This window comes from Malania oleifera, chromosome 11, assembly GCF_029873635.1.
Source record: "Malania oleifera isolate guangnan ecotype guangnan chromosome 11, ASM2987363v1, whole genome shotgun sequence".
Lineage (NCBI taxonomy): Eukaryota > Viridiplantae > Streptophyta > Magnoliopsida > Santalales > Ximeniaceae > Malania > Malania oleifera.
In genome coordinates, this window is record NC_080427.1 from 82,866,351 (window position 1) to 82,881,351 (window position 15,001).

Here is a 15,001-nt window from a genome sequence, read left to right on the forward strand (position 1 = left end):
ATTAAATACCTGAGTATTTGTCATTATCAAAACTGGGTATGACCTATAAGGTCAACAAAAGTTGTCTATAATGACCCGAAAAATTTAAGTAATAAAAGAAAAGAAATCGAAAAAGGAGAAGGGAAGAAAATTGAATTTTTAAAAGAAGTGTCAGCAAGGATTCGTCGACAAACCAACCAGTTTCATCAACGAACAATCTTCCTTGGCCCATCGACGAAGACACATGTCTTGTCGATGAAGATTTACCGAAAGGGCTTTTAGACATTTCTGAAATTCATTGATGAACTCATAGCTTCATCGACGAATGTTCTTCTTGGGATCATCCACGAATTCACGTGTCTTGTTGACAAGTCCCTGCCTATATATAGTGTTTCCTTTCATTTTTAAGCAAAGAAATCTCTCTCTCTCTCTCTCTCTCTCTCTCTCTCTCTCTCTCTCTCTCTCTCTCTCTCTCTCCTCTCTCTCTCTCTCTCTCTCTCTCTCTCTCTCTCTCTCTCTCTCTCTCTCTTTTTCTAAAAAGGCCTCTCTACCTTATCTCTTCAAATCCAACCTGGATTCAACCCGATTTGATGATCCAGAACCACCACGAGGTTCGTGGGATCGTTCTATGCAAAGCTACTGGGGCAGATCGTTGATTTGGGATTTTGGGGCACCATTCTAAAATTAGGGTAAGTGAAATATTTTAGGGTTTTATTATTATTTTAAAATATATGGAACCTAAGAAGTATTAAATGAGTGTTTTTATGAGATTTGAGTAAGTTGAAATTTTTTGAATACAGGGTCTTGATTCTGTTTGGTTTAAGCAGGAACTTGAGAAGTAGGTAAGGGGAAAATGTTATAGCAGCCGCCTTTTATTTAATTTATGAACTGGTTAAATTCCAGGATAAAATTATATATATTTAGGTATAATTTTTTGAATGGTTAGACTTTCGGATCAAGGGTGATTTTAATTAAATATTTGGTATTTGGGAAAAATCGTGTGGCATGGGAAATAACTTTCATAATTAAATGGTTACGAGTACTGTGGAATTATGATTTATTGTGTGCCTGTGATTACTGTTTGGGCTGCAAATTCTGCTTGATTGAAAATAATATCTATTGTGTATACTGTGGTAAATGCGTGGATGTGTTTGAATGGCTGATTTTGTTATTGATATGTATTGTGGTTCATATAAATTGCGATATAGCATTGGCAGTGGTATGGCGACGTTGTTATATTGTACTTGATATAAATCGCCATATAGTGCTGGTAGTGGTACAAGGAGGTCATTATATGGGCATTTATATTAAGGAGGTAAAACATTGGTAGTGGTATGAGGCGTTTGTTTTACCGATTTACTATGAACGGGAGTGTGTCTATGAATTTGTAACCTGTGTGGTTGATAATCCTGGGTGGACCAATCCTGTGTGGACTGTGTAATCTGTGTGATGTTAGTCCTGTGTAGACCAATCCTGTGTGGACGTTGTCTTTTGTGTGGATATGAACCCTATGTGGGTGTGAATGAAGACTGTGTGTATAATCTTGTGCGGATGTGGGTTCTGTGTGGACTGTGTCATTCATGTGGCTATGGACCCTTTGTGGGTGTGCATAAACTATGTGCATATCCTATGTGGATTGGTTGTAGTTTGCGTATGTATGTGGATCTTTGTGAAATGATGGCATTCCTCCCGAGGGCTTGCTGAGGAAGGCGAGTGCCCTGGTAATTTTATGTTGGTACCAGAGCAGAGGGAAGCTACCTGTATGGGCGGGTAATCTTTCGTATTCTCGAAGACTTTACCTGGATACATAACCCGAGGGCTTACTGAGTAAGGTAAGTGCCCTGGTATTATCGTTAGAGAGAGGAAAGTTACTTGTATAGGCGGGTAATCTTCCCTATTCTCGGTAATTATCAGTAAAAATGAATATGGTTATGTGTATAATATCATATGACAGTGTGATTGTTGGTAATGTGGCTTCTCAGCTATATTATTGATTATCAAATAATTACTTTTGGTAAGTATTAAACTCTCCGCCACACACTATTTATAACTTTTTCTTCCTTACTGAGAGGTGTCTCACCCCATTAAATTATTAACCTTTTTAGGTCCTCCAAGTGATTGAACTTAGAAAGCTCTAGGGCAGGATTAGTTTTGTGAGTAGTTAAAAGAACGGATATGTGTATAGTTCTGTGTCTAATAATTTTGTCCATGTTATGTAATATGGAGACTATGGTTGTACCTTTTTATGAGTTTACATATGTAAATATAGTACTCTGGTATTTTATTTGAGGTTATTTAATTAGCTCTACTACGTGAATGGTATCAAAGACACCGGATTGGTCTCATGGCACCCTAGGCCCCACATAGCGGGTACGAGGCGTTACATTGTCTCTCTCTCTCTCTCTCTCTCTCTCTCTCTCTCTCTCTCTCTCTCTCTCTCTCTCTCTCTCTCTCTCTCTCTCTCTCTATTTATTTATTTTTTCACTAAACTGGAGCCGTCATCATAGTTGCCAAGCTGCCCATTTGGTATACCGAGCCGACATTTGCAATGATCTGCTTATTCGACATAATAGTCTATCAAGCCAACTGCACATCTTACTGAGTCGATGTTTCAGCATGTATGGCTTGCCGAGCGGACGTCTTTCCAAGTCCCTTATACGTATTACCAAGACAAATTCATTCCATTGTTGGCTCATCTGAGTGAGTCATTTCTGTTTCATTGTCGGCTCATTCGATCCAATGCCACTACGCGGCTTGCCAAACCAATGGTAATGTTGACGAGCCGAGCAGCCCTTTTAGGTACACTTTGAGATGCTCTTCATGCCGACTAGCTCTTTGTGCCGACCAGCTCTTCGTGCTGACCAGCTTTTCATGCTAACCAGCTCTTCGTGCTGACTGGCTCTTCATACCGACTAGCTCTTCATGCCGACCAACTCTTTAAGACGACTAGCTCTTCGTGCCAACTAGCTCTCATTGAGATGCTCTTCATTGGTAACCAACTTTCTTTGAGATGTTTTTCTTTGTCACCAACCCTTCGCTAGTCAACAACTCTCTTTGAGATGCTCTTCGCTAGTCACCAACTCTCTTTGAGATGCTCTTCACTAGTCAACAGCTCTTCGCTGGTCACCATCTCTTTTTGAGATGCTTTTCGCTAGTCATCACCTCTCTTTGAGATGCAATTTGTGCTGAGCAGCTCTTTGAGATGGACTTTATGCTAAGCAGCTTTTTGAGATACAATTTTTGTCGAGCAGCTCTTTAAGATGCACTTTGTGCTGAGCAGCTCTTTGAGCGGTCTTTCATTACGAACAGGCCTTTGAGTGGCATTTTGTGCCGACTAGCTTATTGAAATGCACTTTGTGCTATTTTTCCATTCATCTCATGAGCTATGCTTATCATTTGGGCTGTCTTCAGGCCTCATGAGCTTTGCTCATCAGTTAAGCCAATTTTCTTTTGCCTCATGAGCGGTGCTTATCAGTTGGGCTATCTTCAAAGCCTCATGAGCTTTGCTTATTAGTTGAGCCAATTTTCTTTTGCCTAATGAGTCGTGCTCATCTTTTGGACTGTCTCCAAGCCTCATAAGCTTTGCTCATTAGTTGGGTTGGTTTTCTTTCGCCTCATGAGCGCTACTCATCAGTTGGACTGTGCTCATGCCTCATGAGATTTTTTCATCAGTTGGTCCGATTTTCTTTCGCCTCATGAGTGGTGCTCGTCAGTTGGGTTGTATTTAGGGCTCATAAGATTTGATAATCAATTGGGCTAATTTTCTTTCACCTAATGAGCCATGCTCATCATTTCGGCTATTCTTTGGGCCTTGTGAGCGTTGCTTATTAGTCAAGCCGATTCTCTATTGCCTAATGAGCGATGCTCATGTTTTGGGCTGAAATCGAATAGTGTGACAGAGAATGCTTTTATAGATATGTATGCAAAATTTTATAATTTAATAAAGGCAGACAAAATGTTCGAAGATATGACTGACAGAGATGCAATTTCATAGAACAATCTTCTTTCTAGGCATGCTACATTGGGTCATAACTCCCAAGGTCATTGGTACACAAGACATTTAGGGGAGTGTAGGATTGGAACTTAGTTATATATCCTAATCCCCTAAGGCTACTCCACAACTTGCTACTCTCTTGCCTTTTCCCTATTATGGATGCCTCCCCCATATCCCTCGAGCTCTTTCTTTTCAAATCAGCTCAGTCTCTCCTTGTGTCCATCACCTCCTCCAAGTTGATATACTTCTATGCTCATGCCATTAGCTCTCCCATGTCAGCTGGGGACTTCTTTCCTAGAGAGTACAAGAAGTCCCTAAGCTAGAGGGCTGTTGTTAGGGCCACCAACGACACCACGTGATCCAAGTTACAAATTTCCAAGGTTGTAGCGAGAAAACAATGTATGAACTTTTTCAACGTCTCCCTTTCTCCTTGGACTAAGCTCATCAAATTAGCCAAGGTTTTAGCTATCCTATGACTACTGATGAAGTACCCAATAAATTGCTACTCCATCTTAGAAAAGGAGCTGATGGATCCAGGCTTCAAGGTCTGATACCATGCCCTGGCTTCCCTTTAAAAGTGGCAGCAAATGCATGACACATGATGCCATTTGGTGCACCTTGCAATTTCATTAGCACCTTAAATGTATCCAGGTGGTCAAATGGATCGAGAGAGCCTTCATACCTTTCAAAGCTAGGCATTTTGAACTTACTTGGCAATGGGACATCCATTACTTTTCTGGTGAAGAGCGGATCTAAAGACTTCAATGAAGTCTCCCCGTAGGATGGGTTGGTGCAAGCCTCATTTGTCATCTTTTCTAGTTAGTCAATCTTCTTGATCCTCTTCTCTAGTTCGTTTGATCATTGCTTTTTTATCCTTACACTATTTGCTTCTTCCACCTTCTTTGCAAGGTTGGTTTTTTCATTGCTCTACTTCAGGTTTGCAACTTTTTCGTGCGATTTAGGATCAACTTGTTGATGGTGGGAAACAAGTTCTTTATGACCCTTTTGTTGTAGGATCATATTAAACATGTCATCCATCTTCTTCTGGGAAGCTGCCATGTCTTCCATTCTCCTATAGACGGCAAGGAATTCTCCCCCATCACACTGAAATGGTCACCGGGAATGGAGTGAATGGATGAGGGTGATTGATCACCCACAGTAGGCTCTGACTTCGAATTGTTGGACGTGGTCATGATTCAAAGATCAAATATCGGAAATAGGAAGTAGGCCTCTCAAAAACGTTTCCACAAACGGAACCAACTATTGTTGAATAAAAAGTTGAATGACCTTTGAGATGTTCTCCAACCACGACCACCTGAAAAGCAAGAAAATATGAATGACTTGGAGGACCCAGGGTGTACTCCAGGGGATCACTCTAATGCCTAAGTAAGGGATTTGTTTGAGAGGTTTTATGCAATAGTAAATAATAGGTTGGAATTAGATACTTTACCTCTTCATTGCATCCCCCTTTTTATACTGGAGAAATTTGACCCTGGGTGATACGCCATTTATGAGTGCATTTATGGTGCTTGGCGTGAATCACTTCATTCTTTATAGTCATTATAGTGCTAGCGTCAATTGCTTTGGCCGAACAATTGACTTAGATGGTGATTGCCCTCATCAATGCAATGTTAGTCTTCTCTTGATTTATGGTAGGCTAGTTTTCTAGTGATATTTGGAGTATATCAATATATATATATATATAAGTTGAGAGAGAGAGAGAGAGAGAGAGAGAGAGAGGAGAGAGAGAGGAGAGAGAGAGAGAGAGAGGAGAGAGAGAGAGAGGGGGGGGGAAGCGTCGATGAAGTGGTTCCTGCTGCTTTATGGGTTCAACAAAAATTGGTTATGCCTTGTTGATTCTAGTTAAATATAAATTTACATGGATTTTAGAAAAACTAACTTCTCAAAATTCGATTATACCTTTTCATGCATACAACATCCTTCCAATTTATGTTTTCATCTTTTTTCATTTTCCTTAAATTTTTTGTTTTAATTTTGTTCCAATCTTTATCTATTTTTGGATTTATTAATAAAAAGAGAAATTAGAAAAATATAGTAAAATGACTGAAAGGAAATTACAAAAGATGAATTAATTTTTTATTGTTACAATATTTATAGGAAATAGAAAAATAATAACACACGATTTTCATACTATTTGTTTGTGCAAATAGCTTTAAATTTTTTAAATAATTACAAAAAAGAGACACCTTACTTTTAATTATATATATGAAGGGTGTGGAATGTTGATGTCGATTTAACAAGTGTTGGAGTCCATTGGGAGCTTTAATAATTTGTTGTTAATGTTCAATGAGCTCTTGGAAAGATTATAAGTTAAAGAGTACACGAATTTCAATCTTTCTAATACTTTTGAAATCTCTAAAGAACATCGTAGTAGCAGTGTGAAATCATGTTCACTCCCAATAAATCTCCTTATTTAAATTTTCCAGTGTTCTGATGAGAAGCACTTCTATAGCCCATTATTCTGCAATGTTTTGTTTGTATGTTGTATCCCCAAGTATAATTGTAGGTTCGCTAAAATGCTTACAAGCATACCTAATGTAGTTAAAATGAAGAAATAAAGGAAGTGCGTCCCTTTTATTAATAGGAATAAATGTACATACACACTGTAAAAAAAAAAAACATAATATATACATATATTATAATGTCTTGAGAAAGTATACAATAATGCACCAAAAAAATACAATCATGTCCCACAAGGTCATAGTCTCCTTTGTCTCTGCGGCCATTTACATGATTGTTGTTGCTTTATGGGCACACCATGCATATGTTGTTGTCTTCCACATCTATGTGCATCCTCATTAACATGTGATGTCTTTAGGATCTGTTGTTACTGCTGCAAGTTAGCATCATCCTCCTGTATCTCACTAAATAGATCGAATGGGATCAATGAAAAAATCAGGAAATGTTGGTATCGCCCATGTCCCTGATAGATCAGGGGTGGGTAAGATGGAATGGATTACGGTGGTTTTGACATATACGGTGTATTGTTGGATGACCTATATGGAACCTAGGACGCCTGCATGGAGGTATATGGCATATGCGAATGGGAATAAAAAGCCTTAGCATGCCAAGGGGAGGTATGTGCAGGCGTAAATTGCTTCTCCGATGATACTGTATAGTCATCAATCCCCTAGTTGCACTGTGGCAGCTGGGCCATGACCCCCTCGGTGCCTCCAGCAAGGCTCAGCACGAAGTCTCCTATGCGGTGCTTGCTCAATAACTGTGGCATCATCATCAGATGCGGCATCATGTGCACCATCATCGTTAGCAGGGGCATCCTTGTGAACTGACCGACGAGCCTCATCAGCCACAAGCTGCATACAACTCACTACCCTCGATATAGTCGGATATGTCGGGATGCAGTCAGATAATTGATTGTCCCCTATCATCTACCCTAGTGACAAAATGTTATAAAAATATTAATGAGTTATTGAAAATAGATGTATATTAATCATATGCATTGAATAATTTATTCACTTACTACTATCATATGTAGACCGACAGTCTTACTAATGCTGCGAATAGTGATGGATCTGAAGGGTCTTGTGGAATAGCCTTAAGATCTGGCTATAGTGCATACGGATAACAAAAAAAATAATGTGATCATGCAAACCCTAACTCCGTGATTAGGATTATACCTGCGAAATCTATCTAGTTTGATCTCGAATCTGAAAGTACGAAAATGAGCTCTTGAAGACGACTAGGAATCTTCTACTGTATTCCTTGAACACGCCTTGCTCTTGAGAGAGTGGGCTCGTAAGCAGCTACTAGAGTTTTCTTCTCTCACGAAAACGTCTGCCTCTGTAAGAGTTCACTAGTCTTACCCTAGTTGCTGAATGGACCGCGTATATATAGGCTATGGCAGGGACCTCTGGGGCAAATATGACTAGGGCTTCCCACGTAATTAAGAATTCCTAATCTGACCTAAATTCATCCTTAATTACGTTAATTATAATTCATACCACTAAAAAATTATAATTGCACTCCCTATCATATTTAAAATTAAATTTCAAGCTCTTATTATTAAATGCTAATTTATCTCCCCACATAAAGATTACAGATACTTGTCTATTAAATTAAATTACTGACAATTTAAATTAATTGACATATTAATTCCCTGAGACCTTCCACTTAACTTATTTGATGTGTCGGATTCAAAATCCACTTGCAGGATTTGACAAAATCAAAACTTATAAGCTTCCTCAATGGGGTATCATCAATCCCGATACAGAGACGTGGATTCCATCAATAATTAATGTTCACCATACACATAATGTCATCACCCAACTTACTGAGTTTTTTACCCATAAAGAATCTCACTCTTCTATGAATCAAAGTAATAATCACTATATGCACGTGTCCATTAATCATATCAAGATTAAGAGCATAAGCACTCATAATAACCATAAGGTATTAATTATTTTATATAGTTAGTATAAAAACAATTACTCCAAGACGATCCTGTTCAATACATACAAAGTGTATTAGCACAAGGAGTTGGGATTGTACCATTCCCAATAGTCAAAACAAACCTGTTAAAATCTTGTACTACATTCCTACCAATGGTGTGTCCAATTTCATTTTATACTATGAACAATAAACTTATATTTTATAAGAGCTAATGATCTAATCTTCTGTGTATAAGCTGTACTTTACACACTAGATCACCTACTATATAGAATAAAAGACACATATGCATAATCATTAAATAAATAATGTCAGGCAAACATTGCTCACAAAGATTCTCATTAAAATGGAATAATTGAAGTTATTAATAAATACTAAAACCGATTACATAAAGCATGTCTTTTAGTATAAATCCCTAATAGGATCGATATCACTAACTATATCCATCCTCAGCCTACAGAGGTGTAAGCCTAGAGAGTGGAAGCTTAATTAGTATGTGTACAATATGGTCCAGTCGTTGCTATCACATTTTGAGGGTATGATTATAGTAGGTACGCCATTTAGTGTTATAATTGTTATGTTAATCACAGTCGTATAGATCCCCATAATGACCATTTGGGTCATACCCTGTGTGAGCTAGACGGGGAATCTACTGCCTTAGCACGAACTGCCATATGACTCGGTTTGGCAAGTGCCACTCCATAATCTGAAAGCATATCAAGGGAGTTCGAATGAGCCAAACTTGTACTCCACTAAAGCAGACATGTAGTAGTCCCACGTAGTTATCCGTTGTATACAAGATCCATATAAACTGCTAAAAAATGATACATGTAAGAACAATACTTAATATTCAGTAATGAGATTTACAATTCCAATGGTAATAAAGACGTATTACCTGATCCTTACCCATCATGTTAATATCATATTGATATGATCATTGAGTATGCATGGGGGCATACGGAGCATAAAATGAAGCTTGCCACCTACAATATATTATATTCACATAAACTTGGACATAACTTATCGTTATTTAACAATATAAGAAAACACTTAAATGTTTCAATGTATGGAAAGTAAAATATATACAAACTTGATAGCAAGTGCGTACAATTCATAACCAACATCAGCATAAAGACGTGGTATGCGAAGTCTAATAGGGAGCAATGAAAGGCATCCACTCCCATGCCCAAACCTGCAAAAGGAATAGTGATCCTCCTACTAAGTGTGCCCCCCCCCCCCCGCGGGACCTACCTAACACATCTCTCTGTATAACCACGCAATTATGACGCTACCCTAGCTATACCTGAATTTCATCCCCAAGTCGCTGAGGAGAGGCAGGAACATCAAGGAGGCATAGCACTGCAACTTGTTGATAAACAACAAGCCACATATGATGCGTAATATGTATGATCGGGTGTATTGCATTACTCAATCCTTTGATGCATTATTATGAAGTCTGGGTAGGTTGTTGTCCATCCACGCCATCAACAGTAAGGAGCTAGACCTTTGCTCCGGCTAGTGGGGGGTCGCATCCAAGGAGTATATGACAAAGTCGAGGGCAGTCATGTCGTGTCATGCTCGTAACAACATTGTCATCTATTGGTAATCTCGTAATGATGGCAACATCTTGCAGCGTCACCGTTGCCTCACTACAGGGGAAGTGAAACATGTGAGTCTCAAACCTCTAGTGCTCTAGCAATGCACTAATCAAGTGGTGGTCAAGTCAAATGTATCAAATCTGGTACAATGGGTAGAAACTCGCTCGACGGATCCATAGAATGGTCCTAGAATCAGCATGCCACTATGCATCTAGTATGGATGCACACGGATGTGCTTTAAAGGCATTAGAATGATCCTCCTCCCATGCCTTGTGTGAGAAATAGAGAGCCCTCAACGTCAGGAGTGAACAATCAATCAGACTGGGATCTATGTTGTGGAAAGATATAGGAAAATAAACATATCCTTAGTGAAGATATTTATTAAGTATTAGAGAATTTCAAATATATATTACAAAAAAAATTCCTTCTCTTTGTTCAGGTTTGATATTCATTACTATCAACTTTAAAATTGCAATTAAAATGTACCCAAGTCTTACATCATCCATCTTTATATCATTTTAATAAATCATAATAAGGGAAAAAAAATATTATAAAAGACACAACAATTTACATGGTTCTACTATAAAGCCTATGTCCATGGGAAGGGGTTATTGTTCCAATATTGAGAAAAAAATAGTACATTAGGGAGATCAATACATCACATTTACAAGAAGTACAAATCAAAGACAAATGGTATGCTAATAACATGTACAAAGATAAACAAAAAATATTATACATAATATACACATTAAGAAGACATTAATGTGATGCTCCAGCTCCATCATAACATGCAGTCCTCTTTGGACACCGAATGCAGTTGTGACCTTCTTCATGGGAAAAACCACACCTCATCTTCCTACTATTACGCAATTTGAACTTTTCAGTTGACCTTTTTGCCTAATCAACTGTCGATTCCTATATAATGTTAGAGCTACTAGATCTGTCCAATACTCTTCATGGAGGATGGGGATGAAGTCAATAGCATATGTAGCACAATGCACTATCATCGTGAAACAAAGCTCAACATAACGACTATACCATAGTATCCTCGACCCACACACAACTAACAAATGCGAACAAGGGTAGTGTAGATTTTTCCACTTCCCACATGTACACTATCATCCCTTTATGTCAACGGTTTGAACATTTTGACCCGTATTTGGATGGCACAGTATAGTTTGAATATTGAACAATCCACTTGTTGTGTAAATTAATGTGTGCGGATCCGGATCGTGTAATGCAGCAATTAACGATGGACAATATGGAAAACACAATCACACAGATAATAAGGAAAGAAATAAAAATGATGACACGAGAATTAACGTGGTTTGGCAGAATGCCTATGTCCACAGGAGCAAATGGCGGCTAAAATTCACTATCTGTCAAAACTAGGGTTACAAAATTGTATATATTCTAACCCTACATGCAGAGGGATTAGAAAGTTTCTTAAATACCCCTGTAACAATCTACATAGGATTTACCTCCGAATCCCTAACCTATTGAACTTCCCAATTCAAAATTCAAAAATACCAAAGAAAACCATTGATGGTTTCCTTTTTCTTTCTAAAATAGTTGATCTAATCGTCAATGGTCTATGCAAAACTATTGATGGTTTCTTACTAACTTGGATTCTGCCAAAAACCATCGATGTAACCGTCGACTCCCTATGTAAGCTGTCAATGATTTTCTTTAGACCAACTTCCTTATTTTTCCTCAGCATGCTTTTTCTATATATGTGTTCCACTCAATATGAGTCATATACTACAACAATCTCCACCTTGGTGAATATTCATCCCTTAGGAGAAAATGAAAAACATAACCCATAACTCCACCTAGGATAATAGGTTGGGATGCCTCCCATCTAGCATTTGGAGACGTTAATCAAGTCCAAGCAATGCTTGAACTTGTCTATGGTAATAGGCTTTGTCAACATGTCTGCCGCATTCTCAAAAGTGTAAACTTTCTCAAGTAGTAGTTCACCAAAAGAGACCAATTCCCTGATCCTATGAAACCTCACATCTATGTGCTTGGTCCTCACATGATACGCCTGGTTATTCGCCAAATAAATGACACTCTGACTATCACAATCTAGCTAAACTCCACCTTACTGAATACCCAGCTCCTTGACCAATCCTGTAAACCACAATGCTTCTTTGGAAACCTCAACCACTGCCATATACTCTAATTCAGTTGCAGATAGTGTAGCTAGAGACTAAATCATGGACCTCCAACAAATCGACCCTCCCACAAGGGTGAATACATACCATGTGGTAGACCTGCTATCATCCAAGTCACATGCATAGTTTGCATCCATATCCCACAACTGAAGGATCCCGCTTTTGTCTTCCAAACATGATGTCATAGTCTGCAGTACCCCTCAAGCATCTAAAAATCCAATTGACTGCATCCTAATGCTATAGACCTGAATTTGAAAGAAACTTGCTTAACACATTGACAACTTGTGCCAAGTCCGGTATTATAACAACTATATCATACCTCAAACACCCCTAGTGCACTAGCATATGGAACCTTTGACATGTCATTAACTTCATCATCTGCCTTCGGGCACTGGGCGATAGACAATCTAAAGTGATTTGCCAAAGGTGTACTCACCGATTTTACATTGTCCATGCCGAACCTCTCCAACACCCTCTCCACGTAACTATGTTGAGATAACCACAATCTCTTGAAAGCTCTATCCCTATGAATCTCTATCCTAAGAATCTTCTTGGCCGCACCCAAATCCTTTATGTCAAATTATTTGCTCAACAAGGTTTTCAAATTATTGACCTCAGTCAAGGATCTTTACATAAACACAAAAATCATACTCACATCTCCTGTAGCCAATCTAAATCATGTTGTAGTAAAATCACTTGTACCACTACCTCAAAGACTGCATCAGATTGTAAAGTGATTTCCTCAATTTATAGACCAAATGTTCCTGTCTAGGCAAACTAAACCCTTCTGATTATACCATGTAAGTCAGCTCCTCCAAATTATCATGGAAAAACGCTGTGTTTATATCCATCTACTCCAAATGCATATCAAAATATGCCACCAATCCCAACACTGCCCTTATGGAAGTGTGTCTGACCATAGGGGAGAAGCTCTTATCATAATCAACCCCGTTTCCTTAGTGAGTAACCCTTTGCTACTAGACAAGCCTAAATTTTTTCTCCTTCCTTTTCTTATATTGCTTCTTTCTTCCTATACACCCATTTGCATCCTATCACTCTTTTCCCCTTTGGAAGCTCAACCAAATCCCATGTCTGTTTCTTATGCAGAGACTCCATCTTCTCCACCATAACACCCATCCATCAACTTTTCTCTTGGATGTGCACTGCCTCTTGAAAAGTAATAGGATCCCTGCTACTAGTAATAAGTGCATAAGAAACTAGATCATCAAATCCATACTTGGGGGTGGCCTCATAGTGTGTCTAGTCCTGTCTATAGCTATACTGTGATGATGCTGGTCTCCTAAGCTAGAACTCCTTGCATTCTGAGCATTATCATCTCTACCTTGAGATGATGCTGGTCTTCTGAGCTAGAAGTCTTTACATTATGAACACTATTATCTCTACCTTAAGTCTCTAGTTCCATATGCACCACATGCTTGCTACTGCTGTCATTTTCTGGCACCTATTTCTCTTCTTCTTGAGTACGCTGCAACATGACTTTCTTATCAAAAAACCACATTTCTACTGATCACCACCTTGTTTGCCTTCAGATCTCACAGCTTGAACTCTTTCACCACTTTCTAATACCCCAGAAAGATGCACTATCTAGACTTCGCATCAAGATTCGATCTCTCCTCACTAGAAACATGCCCATAGTCTAGACATCCAAACACTCTCAAACTAAAGTAGTCTATTGTGCTGCCTGTCCATACCTCCTCTACTACTTCTCCATATAGTACTGCCCTTGGTGATCTTTTAATCAAGAAACATGCCATATTTACTACCTCTGCCCTAAAGTTCTTGCAATCCCTGTTTTCAACCTAAGACATTGAGCTCTTTCAACTATTATTCGGTTCATCCTTTTTGCCACACCATTCTACTGTGGTGTCTTGCGTACTATGAAGTGTCTCCTAATGCCATGTTGCTCATACAACTCCATGAACTTTGAATTTTTGTACTCAGTACCATTGTCGAACCTGAGGCATTTGATCTCCCTCCTGGTCCGGTTTTCCACTTTAGCTTTCCACAATTTGAACTTGGTAAATGTCTCTGACTTGTGCCGCATGAAGTACACCCAAACCTTTTTGTGAGTAGTTATTGATAAAACTCACGAAATACATACATCCTCCCTGTGATGCTACCCTAACCGACCCAAAAAACATCTAAATGAATATAGTCAAGAATTCCCTCTATATTGTGTGTGGATGTCTTGAACTACGCCCTATTATGTTTCCTAAGAACACAATACCTATAGAAATTCAACTTGTATGTTTTGAAACCCTTCAAAATATTTCTCTTATGATGCTCTATCATTCCATGCTTGCTCATATGTCGTAACCACATATGCCACTAAACAATACTATTTGACTCAGACCCTGCAGCTACAGCTCCACCTATAACTGTGGTACCTAACAGTGTATAGATATTTCCTAGCAATTTATGCCCCTTTTATGATGGTTAAGACACCTTTACTCACCTTTATTACCCCACTTGCAGACTTGTAACTAAACTCATTACAGTCTAAAGTGCCCAATAAAATCAAATTTTTCCTTAACTTCGATATATGCCTAACATCGCACAACGTTCTCACAACACCATCAAACATTTTAATTTTGATACTCCTTATTCCAAAAATTTTGCATGAAACATCATTTCCCATCAGAACAAAACCATAATTTACCAACTTGTAGGTGGTGAACTTATCTTTGTTTGGTGTCATGTGATAGGAGCAAACTGAATCTAAGATCCAATAATTCGTGAGTTGATCTAAACTAGATGAAACAGATAACATATTGTTGTGTATGGTGGCTCATTTCTTGGATGAC